The sequence below is a fragment of the Phyllostomus hastatus genome, unplaced genomic scaffold (assembly GCF_019186645.2).
Source record: "Phyllostomus hastatus isolate PE091 unplaced genomic scaffold, TTU_PhHast_1.1 phas_contig_209, whole genome shotgun sequence".
NCBI lineage: Eukaryota > Metazoa > Chordata > Mammalia > Chiroptera > Phyllostomidae > Phyllostomus > Phyllostomus hastatus.
Window position 1 is genome coordinate 18,302,487 of NW_025333735.1, and position 11,248 is coordinate 18,313,734.

Here is an 11,248-nt window from a genome sequence, read left to right on the forward strand (position 1 = left end):
ATGGAGCCCATGGAGCACGGAGGTCCATGTGCCATTTCTAGGCTAGAGTTAGAGCTTGGATGATGGTTGGCAGCTGGGTCCTCCTAACTACACAGAGAACAGAGCTGGTCATTAGACCTGGCCTAGAACTAGTCATTGGGGAGGAAATCAGTAATTCAGACTGGTTATCATGACAGTAACCATTTGTATGATTTTAAATTACAGGGTCATTTTTAAAGCCTCTAAATCATCATCTCATTTCTGAATAGCAGACAGGCTATTGAAGGGGCTCCTAGCCTGGCCCTGGAGCAGGTTATCTCTTTGCACTTTCTTAAGTCACAGAAAACTTGAACCAAGTGGTGTGGTCATACTTCTCACCATGCCTCAGCAGCACAGGGTGGGGAGTGCGGCTGATTGACTGCATCAGACCAGTTCTGAGTCTAGAGGCAGAAATCAGAATGCTTGGGATAGAGTGGGATGGCTCTACCCTTGCCCTTAGGGTGCTGTCCAAGAAATTGCCCATGTAGAACTGAACCCCAGGCCAGGTGGTGCACACTTCCAGTACCCGCCCACTTCCAGCATGGTGAACCTGTGCACAAAAATGCTTTTCTTTACATCACTTCAGAAAGAAATTGTGGTCAAAGCCATTGATGTGGAACTCCCGCGGGTGTTTTCCAAGCTCCACTGGCTTTCTCAGGTCAAATGCAGTTCCAAGCATGGGACCAACCTCTCCTGTAGGAATCAGGGTTTCATTCACAGGCTAAAAAAAGCATCAGCTTCTATAGTGACTTCCTGGTCATAGATATTCAGAGAACCCTGGCCCATCAGGTTGAAATAAGGATAGTTGATCAGGTTGACTGGTGTGGTCTGACTGGCCTGAGCTCTATAGTTGTCCACGAGCTCCCCACCATCCAGCGTGTATGTTACCCAGACTTTTAACTCCCCAGAGTAACCTTCCTCACCATCTGGACTGACCCACGAGAAGTGGATGCCATTTGACAGCACCAGAGGACCTTATCAAACCCTCTGATGCCTCCATGCAGACTGTTGGGCCTGTTGTTAATGGCCAGTTTATACTCCTTCCCATCTAATGTGAATGATCATTTGGCAGTTCAGTCGACCACCCTGCCAACCACTGCTCCAAAGTAGGGCTGCTTTTGGAGGTAGGCTTCCAACCTGGCAAAGCTGAGCACCACATCTGAGGCTCTGCCCTATCTGTCTTTGACCTCCAGGGTTGTGATGGTGCAGCCTCAGGAAGTGATGTCCACTCTCAGCAGGTCTGACTGCAGCTGGAACTTCTCCACTGTCCCTGCCTCCAAGAGCAACTCCCCAAACACTGATCTGGTCACCGAAATCGTGGGGAAGCCTCAGGGTGTGCAGCTACTCCAAGCACTTCGAAATCCTGCCTCCGAACTGGTAGCGACTAATGGAGGTTCTAATTACAAGGGTGATTTTAGGCTTTTCAAATCAACAGATACCAGTAAGACATTCAAATTCAAAATCTATTTATGCAAACAACTTTGAATATTGAAGATCTCTTCCAGAAAGATTTAGAGTTCCATCCACTCAAATGAAAGAGCAAGGACCTGTTTGCATGGAAGCTAATGATCTTCAGTGGTTTTCATTGCCTTTGCTCATCTCAAAAAATATCTGAGATTTAAGAGTTAATACAACTGAACATTGGAAAAGCATAATTTAAATACTACTCTTTAATTGACATGTGTGCTCAGGTTTTTGTTTTTGTTTTTGTTGTTGCACGCAAAAGCCTACTACACATCTAGGCCATGCCATCTAGGATTGTGGAAGTGCACTCGGTGATGTTCGCCCGATGGTGAAATTGCCTAATGACACATCTCTCAGAGAGTACCCTCATTGTTAAGTGGTACATGACTATATATATATTTTTTAAATAAGTGAATGAGAGTTTTTTTAAATTAAGAATTTAAAATATACCATGGGATTTTCTTGTCTTTCTAGAAACATGCACTAAGAGGTACAGCTCAAGGGAAAGGAAAATTATTCATCATTTTGTTCTCTCCATATTTGTTCTGACCTTTTGTACTTATTTGAGAATTCATTTATACAGGAACTATTTATTGAGCGTTTGCTATGTTCCAGTAACTATTTCAGCACTAAGAATGAAGGAGTAAACAAAACAGGCAAAAATCCAGTTCTCATAGAGCTTACATTTTAGTGTGAGGAGAGAGTAAGTAAAACCAATAAGTAAAATATAGTTTCAGAAGGTGCAGAATTTAGAGAGAAATAAAGTGGAAAAGGCAGACAGAATTAGTTCAGTGTGCTGAAAAAAGTTCTTGCTGGAATGTGACATTTGAGCAGAGATCTGCTTGGAGTGTGGGAGTGGGGTGTGGAGTTCCTTTCAAGGAAGTGCTTCATGCAGACAGAACAGTAGGGTGACAGGGAAGGCAGAGAAAAAGAAGCCCTGGGGTGCATGAGAGGCCCAGTAGGGAAGGCACTGTGGGATAAGCAAGGTAAGGAGAGGGGAAACAATGGGAATTAAATCAGAGTAAGTTCAAAAAATGTCTGAGATTTAAGAGTTAATACAACTGAAAATTGGAAAAGCGTAATTTAAATACTACTCTTTAATTGACATGTGTGCTCAGAGAAAACTGCAGTGAGGGGTGGTGAGAAACAGCCTAAGGCTCTGGAAGGTCTTCAGCTCTTCTGATAATTGAGTGAAGCCATTGGAGAGTTTTAGGTGGAGACGTGAAAATGATTTGACTGTAAGGATTCTGGCCTAAGCAACTAGGAAGGTTGGATAAAGTGGCCATTGACTGAGTTGTGACAAAACCTGAAGAGGAAAATGTTTTGCTGAGGAATGGGGAAGGGATTTAGGAATTTGTGTTGAGACATGTTAAGTTTAGAATGCCTGTGAAGACAGAGATGTTGAATAGGCAGTCGATCATATCAGTCTAAAATTCAGAGAAGAGATACAGGCAGGATAAAAAAATTGAGTCTCAACTACACATAGATGAAATTTAAAGTCATAAAAACATATGAGATTACCAAGAAAATAGATGTAAACTAGAAACAGAAAAAGGAAATCCTAGGACTGAGCCCAGAACATGCCTTTGTAAAGATATCAGGAAAAATGAACCAAGGCAAATTTTCTGACAACTTAAGAAAGTTACCAGGAAATTCATTTATTTATTGTTGGAAAATAATTAACTATATAAATCACAAAACTAAAGAAATTTGAAGCTAAAGTAGACTTTAACCTAAGGGATGATCAAATTCAGACTGCTGGCTTCTTGGCAGCAAATACTTTGACCTTTAAAAAAGTAGCTGACTGAGTCATTCATCTGATTTTAATTTACAGTTTTAATTTCAGTCAAATTATGGTCAATGATTGAAATATGAACCTTTAGTATAAAGTAAGAGGATTAGCATAAGTGTGCTCAGACAAAAGAAGGATCTAGTTTTAACTCAGGGGTTAAGTGGGGAAACCACTCAATTCACAAATATTTATTGAGTGTAAAACACTTGATGGGATAATTTGAGAAATATGAAATATGAATACTAAGAAATATGAATAAGACACTGTCTCTTTCTTCAGAAAGAATACAACAGAAAATGGAGAATAAGTAAAATGTGATAAGAGCCATAGAAAGGCAGAGAGATATTTTATGGAGGGTCAAGCTAAAGAAACTACGTTTTCATTGGGAACATCTTAGAAGGCTCCATAGAGGACATGACATTTAAAATAGCCCCTAAAAAGGGTAGGGTGGGATGTGGACAGGTAGAAGGTACAGGCCCAGCAGTGGGAGTTTGTTTCCCTCAGGGGTGTTCATGTTCCAAAACCACTGTTATTGTCATTCATACTGTTTTTCTTTCATTGTTTTATCTCAAACTGAAGAAGCAGAGAGTGCATAAATAATTATTAGTTTAAATCCATCAAGAAAATATGCATATAGCCCTGGCTAGTGTGGCTCCGTTGACTGAGTGCCAGCCTGAGAACAGAGGGGTCACTGGTTCAATTCCCTGTCAGGGCACATGGTTGTGGGCCTGGTCCCCAGTAGGGGGTGCACGAGAGGCAACCACACTTTGATGTTTCCCTCTCTTTCTTCCTCCCATCCCCTCTGTCTAAACATAAAAAAGAATAAAAAGTAAATTAAAAAAAGAAAATATGTGTATACTTGTACACCCATGTTTATAGCAGCATTATTCACAATAACAAAGAGGTGGAAGCAGTCTAGCTAAATGTCCATCAATGGATGAACCATTATTAAAAAAGTGGTATATAACTTCTGGCCAAGATGGAGGCATAGGTGGATGCACCATACCTCCACACACAACCAAAATTAGAACAACAACAATTTAGAGGTAGAATAACTCCCAGAACTGATAGAGAATTTATCTGAATGGAAGTCGAACAGCCAAGAAGTTGAAGTAGACCCGTTCATCCAGACCGGTAGGAGGGGCAGAGAGGAGCAGCTGGGTGCGGGTCCTGGTGAGGAGAGCCGAGAACGGTGGGTGCATAAGGCAACTGGGGGCGCATACGTCATCTGGGGCGCACAAGATCTCAGCAGATGGACCCTGAGTACGCAAGTGGCAGCTGGCAGACCCAGTGGGGAGGCGATTGTGGAGCAGGGCAGAGCGTGCAACCCAGGATCCCAGAGAGGGGACTGGGGTCCCACAGACAGTGGAGCTACCACCATTGTTCCCTCCCGCCCCCGCCCCCACATACAACGTCACAATCTAGCGACTGGGGTGCCCAGCCCTGGTGAACACCTAAGGCTCCACCCCTCACCGTAACAGGAGTGACCAGACCAAAAGAGAGAGAGAGAGAGAGACTTGTCTCAAACAGAAGAACAGATCAATGCCCCAGGACTCATCATTTTAAGCGACTAAGAGATAGCCAATCTATCAGATGCACAGTTCAAAACACTGGTGATCAGGAAGCTCACAGAATTGGTTGATTTTGGGCGCAAATTAGATGAAAAAAATGCAGGTTACCATAAAAGAAATGAAGGAAAATGCACAGGGAACCAATAGTGATGGGAAGGAAACTGGGACTCAAAACAATAGAGTGGACCAGAAGGAAGAAAAAAACAACCAATCAGGAAAGAAGGGAGAAATAAGAATTCAAAAAATGAGGAAAAACTTAGGAACCTCCAGGACATCTTTAAATGTTCCAACATCCAAATTATAGGGGTACCAGTAGGTGAAGAGGAAAAGCAACAAATGATTGAACACGTATTTGAACAAATAATAAAGGAGAACTTCCCCATTCTGGCAAAGGAAATAGACTTCCAGGAAGTCCAGGAAGCTCAGAGAGTCCCAAATAAGTTGGACCCAAGAAGAAACACACCAAGGCACATCACAATTACATTAGCCAAGGTAAAAATGAAGGAGAGAATCCTAGAAGCAGCAAGAGATAAGGGGATAGTAACATACAAAGGAATTCCCATCAGACTGTCAGCTAATTTCTCAAAAGAGACCTTACAGGCAAGAAGAGGCTGGAAAGAAGTATTCCAAGTCATGATAGACAAGGACCTATATCCCAGATTACTCTATCCAGCAAAGCTCTCATTTAGAATGGAAGGGCAGATAAAGTGCTTCTCAGATAAGGTCAAGTTAAAGGAGTTCATCATCACCAAGCCCTTATTTTATGAAATGTTAAAAGGACTTATCTAAGAAAGAAGATACAGAAAAAACATGTATAGTAAAAGGACAGCAAACTCACAATTATTAACAACCACACCTAAAGCAAAACCAAAAGAAACTAAGCAAACAAGTAGAACAGGAACAGAACCACACAAATGGAGATCACATGGAGGGTTAGCAACAGGGGAGTGGGAGGAGGAGAGAGTGGGGAAAAGGTACAGAGAATAAGTAGCATAGATTGTAGGTTGAAAATAGATAGGGGGAGGGTAAAAATAGTATGGGAAATGTAGAAGCTAAAAAACTTGTAAGTATGACACATGCACATGAACTAAAGGGGGGGATGTGGGTGGGAGAGGGTATACAGGGTGGAGGGGAGTGAAGGGGGAAATGGGACAACTGTAATAGCATAATCAATAAAATATATTTTTTAAAAAGTGGTATATACATACGATGCAGCTTCTGAAAAAAGGAAATCTGGTCACATATTACAACATTGATAAACCCTGAGGACATTATGCTAAGTGAAATATCTGGTCACAAAAAAGACAAACTCTGTGTGATTGCACTTATATACGATATCTAAAATAGTCAAACTCATTCAAATAGAAAGTAAAATGGTAGTTGCCAGGGCTAGGGAGGAGGAGAAAGAGAGGACTTGTTATTTAATAAATGTATCATTTTAGTTTTGCAAGGGGAAAATTTTCTAGAGATCTGTTGCATGACAATTTGCATACAGTTAATACTACTGCATCACACATTCAAAAATAGCTTATGGTAAATTTTGTGTTTTTTTTCACAATAGAGAAAGAAAAGTGATCAATTGTAAGTGACTAAATCAAACCAGAATAGCTCAGTCAAACAGGGAAATTTTTGGGTTCAGAGAACCTAAGAAACAGAATGCAGCAGGGCCTTAGGAATACCCACAGCAAGGATTCTAGAAACCCACTAGGTGTCACCCTCTGTCTCCTGACTCATCTTTCTCACTGTGGATCTGCTTCCTCCAGAGTATGCAACATAGCCGATGAAAACTCCAGGTTTTACATGTGGACTTTCTGCCACAGAAAGAGAGCCTGGTGTTCTCCCTCCAGGTTCAAAATATTGAGAAGAGCTTTAAGTGGTCCAGCAGGTCTGTGGAAAAACTGATTATAGGATCTTGTAAAAAGATCTTACAAAGATCCAGGTCTTATAAGAAGAACCTGGTAAGTCCTATGGGAACCATATGATTGAGAATGGAATGGGATAGGAGATATATCCATTAACTATTATCACTTTAATGTTGTATAACAATGTACCCCCAACTAGTGGTTGAAAACAATTGTCATTTCAGATCTGCGTATTGGTAGGAGAAGCCATACTTTAGACTGTGGTGACCAGGGTGGCTGTGTTCCATACTTAGGTCATCCTCCTCCTGGGAGCAGTCAGCTTGCCAGGTCACATGGGAGACCCCTGACGTTTAGGCTCAGAACCATCTTAGTACATGCCATTGATCGAAGCAAGTCACAGGGCTAAACCCCAGGTCAAGGGGCAGAGACACACTTTCTGCCCACAGTGAAGCTTTAGTTAGAGCAGGATGCAGGGGATAGAATGGGCTGGGAGTAAATAATTTGATTCACCACAGGGTGGATGTGTAAAACCGTTCCCAGAGGAAGACTGGATGCTGGGCAAACAAGACAATAGGGGTGTACTATAGTGTTATTACGTAGATACAAACACAGTAAAAGCTGAAGTGGTAGATTTTGTCAAGCCCCCATTGTTAACGTAAAGAGTGATGAGAAGAGAACTAGTTAACCCTTACAATGTAATAAGCTCTCTACTAGGAATTTGATAGTTATCATTTCAAAGGCGAATCAATATAATTTTCCCATAAACTCTTAACTACGTTTCAGGGAAAAATCTTCAAGGATTCCAAGTTTGTATCTCTGTTTTCAGTTGTTGCTGCTTTAAGATTAAGTCATGCCATAAACTTTCTAATCTTTATATCTGGGAGACAAAGCTACCAGCATGGACCAATAGGAAAGAGAAATAATCTGGACCCAGGGAGACCCAAGTTTAAATTCAAACTTGGTCATATACTAGTTGAATGACCTCAGACAAGTCACAAACCCATTTTAGCATCAGTTTTCTTCTCTGTAAAATATGGGTAAGACATATATACCCTAGGTTTTAGGGGAGGATGAAATGATAGTATGTCTATCAAATGTTCATCACAGTGTCTGGTCACATAAGTGTTTAATAAATGTTAGCTTCTTGGTTATGGGACTAACAGATGAAATAAGGCAAAACTCCTATCCTGAGTTCAATGCTTTGCTCCTTTCCACACTAAAAATCTGATACCATTACAAAATGAAAAAAAAAATTAAATGAAATGAAGCACAAGTTTACATTGAAAAAAGTAAAATGCTGAAATCATTGGCACTATACTTGAAACCAAAATTTTGTGGGGAAAAAAGCGGTTGTTTGTTTTCTCAACTATTTCTCTTAGTAGAATCTCTGACAACCTAATTGTGAGCATTTGCATTTCATGTGCCATTCAGTAGTGGAGCTCATGTAGTTTATTTTTAAATGTTGTCAAGGTACAGTGGCTTAAACTCTGAGGAACTAACACCTTTCACTGTTCACAATTTGTAAGCATGACTCAACTATTTTAAGTCAGGAGAGCTATAAACCTGATAGTAGCTAACTGACTTTCTCTTTCAGGATATTTCTTCTTGGTGTCTCATTTTCTTCCAAGTATTGGAAAATCAGTGTTCACACTTGTAAACACTTTGTACAAAGGCAATTTATAGTATAAATTAGGTTGCCAAATTTCTACTTTCTCATTTAACAGAGTAAATCTTGGATCAGAAATTTAATTAGTTGCCTTCTTTAGACACTTTTATACTTTACACATTTCAAAAGTGGTCCTTGCTGTGGCCTCGTTTATAAGAACATTTATATTTTGCTGTGATTTTCTTCTTAACTTAATACTAATCAGTTGTTAAACAAAAGAATGATTCAATGTTAGAGTTAAATCTTTGTTCAAGGTTTACTGTAGAAACCAATAGAAAATTGTATTATATCCAGAGCACAGTAGTGTTCAATAGTAAACAACTCTCCAAGAATTTTATTGCTTTTATTTATTTATCTATTTATTTTTAACCTTTATTTTAATCATTGACACTATTACAGATGTCTCCCCTCCCCCCGACTTTGCCCCCTTCCATCCAGCACCCAGCCCCTTTCCCTCTGGCCATCACCACACTTTTGTCTCTATGTATGGGGTATGTGTAAATGTTCTATGGCTAATCCTTTCACCTTTTTTCTAAAAATATACTTGATTGATTATGCTATTACAGTTTTCCCAATTTTTCTGCCTTTGCCCCCTCTGCCCAGTACCTCCCTTCCTCCACAATTCCCCACGCATCTTAATTCATGTCCATGGATCATACACATGAGTTCTTTGGCTACTCTTATTTCCTGTACTATTCTTAACTTCCCCCTGTCTATTCTGTACCTACCATTTATGCTTCTTATTCCCTGTACCTTTCCCCCCATTCTCACTCTTCCACCTCCCAGATGGTAACACTCCAAATGATCTCCATATCTATGATTCTGTTCCTGTTCTCCTTTGCTTAGTATGTTTTTTAGATTCAACTGTTGATAGTTGTGAATTTGTTGCCATTTTAATGTTCAGAGTTTCGATCTTCTTTTTCTTGAATAAGTCCCTTTAATATTTCATATAATGATGACTTGGTGATGATGAACTCCTTTGCCTTTACATTTTCTAGGAAGCACTTTATCTGCCCTTTAATTCTAAATGATAGCTTTGCTGGATAGAGTGAACTAAGTTGTAGGTCCTTGCTTTTCATCACCTTGAATACTTCTTCCAGTCCCTTCTAGCCTGCAAAGTTTCTTTGGAGAAATCAGCTGACAGTCTTATGGAAACTCTTGAAGATAACTATCTGCTTTTCTCTTGGCACTTTTAAAATTCTCTCTTTATCTTTAATCATTGGCATTTGAATTATGATGTGTCTTGGTGTGGTCCTCTTTGTGTCCATCTGGTTTGGGACTCTCTATGCTTCTTGGACTTGCATGTCTATTTCTTTCATCAAATTAGGGAAATGTTATTTCATTATTTTTTCAAATAAATGTTCAATTTCTTTCTCTTCCTTCTCTCCTTCTGTCACCCCATATGAATTGGATGTTGGTATGTTTGGAAATGTCCCAGAAGCTCCTTATACTATCCTTGATTTTTTAAAATTCTTTTTTCTTCTTTCTGTTCTTACTGAATGCTTACTTCTTCCTTATGTTCCAAATCATTAATTTCAATCTTGACTTTATCCCCTTTACTGTTGGTTCCCTGCAGCTTTTCCTTTATTTCACTTTACATAGCCTTCATTTCTTTCTGGGTCTTTTTTATGCTGTTGCCATACTCAGTGAGTTCTTTGAGCATTTGATACAGTGTTTAGAACTCTGTATCTGATAGATTGGTTACCTCCATTTTGTTTAGTTCTTCTTCTGGAGTTTTGCTCTGTTCTTTCATTTGGGCCATATTTCTTTGTCTTCTAAATTTGGCAGCCTCCCTGTATCTGTTCCTGTGTATTAGGTAGAGTTGCTTTAAATCCCTGTCTTAGTAGGGTGGCCTATTGTAGAAAAGGCACCTGTAAATGATGTGGAACAGAGCTTTAGGTAATCTCCAGGGCAGGGGAATCCACTTCATCACTTTGTGGCTCTGGATGGAGGGCTCAGAGAGGTGACAATGCTGCTGCCTGGCTTCTAGAGGTTTGCCTGGCACTCATCCTGTTTCCAGTCACTTCACTTTCTTTCCATATAGGACTGGTACCCTTCCAGCTATTGCCCTGGTGCTGAATCCCAGAGCGGGTGGGTCTATGTGAGTTCTAAGTCAATGCAGACCCTTTAAGAAGAGTCTCCTGAAAATCTGGCAGTTTCTTTCACTGCCCCAATTACCACTGGTTTTTACAACCAGAAGTTATGGGGATTTATCTTCCTGGTGCTGGAACCTGGGGCTGTGTGGTCTGGCTTGGGGCTGGGATCTCTTTCTCCTGAGGCACCCCTCCCAAATTTTATCCACCACACATGAATGCGGGGCCCCCAGTTCTGCCACCTGTCTATGCCACACAAGTCTCTGTTCCTCTCTGCCAATCTCCACATCTCTGCCCCTCCTACCTATCTGAATAAATGTTGTTTCTTTAAATCCTTGATTGTCAGACTTCTGTACAGCTTGACTTTCTGATGGTTCTGGATGATATATTTTTGGTGATCTAGTTGTAATGTTTTCTGTAGTCATGTGAAGGGGCAAGGCATGTTTACCTATGCCTCCATCTTGACCAGAAGTCTATTACTTCAGATTGTATCATTATTTTTTCTTTTGTGGATGGCAAAATTATAGATACTGTATATTCATTTTTAATCAAAAATTTCAAATTGATGCTGCAAAAAAAATTTAGTAAAGCTGAGATATCTTTTAGAATTATCAACTTACCCCAACAAAGCATACATTTTATACATTTTTTCCATTATAGAACACTCTGAAATCAAACACCAAGAAATCAAAGTTCTTGGATAATTTCTTTGGTTAACATCATTAGATCATAGTACATAACTGCAAGTTATATACAAAACATTGATTTCTTTCTAGATAACT

At 40.0% G+C, this 11,248-nt stretch overlaps 1 pseudogene; it reads right to left on the minus strand.

Moving 5' to 3' along the window:
* Positions 1-310: 310 nt before the first annotated feature.
* Positions 311-6,117, minus strand: LOC123816418 (annotated as a pseudogene).
* Positions 6,118-11,248: the final 5,131 nt, after the last annotated feature.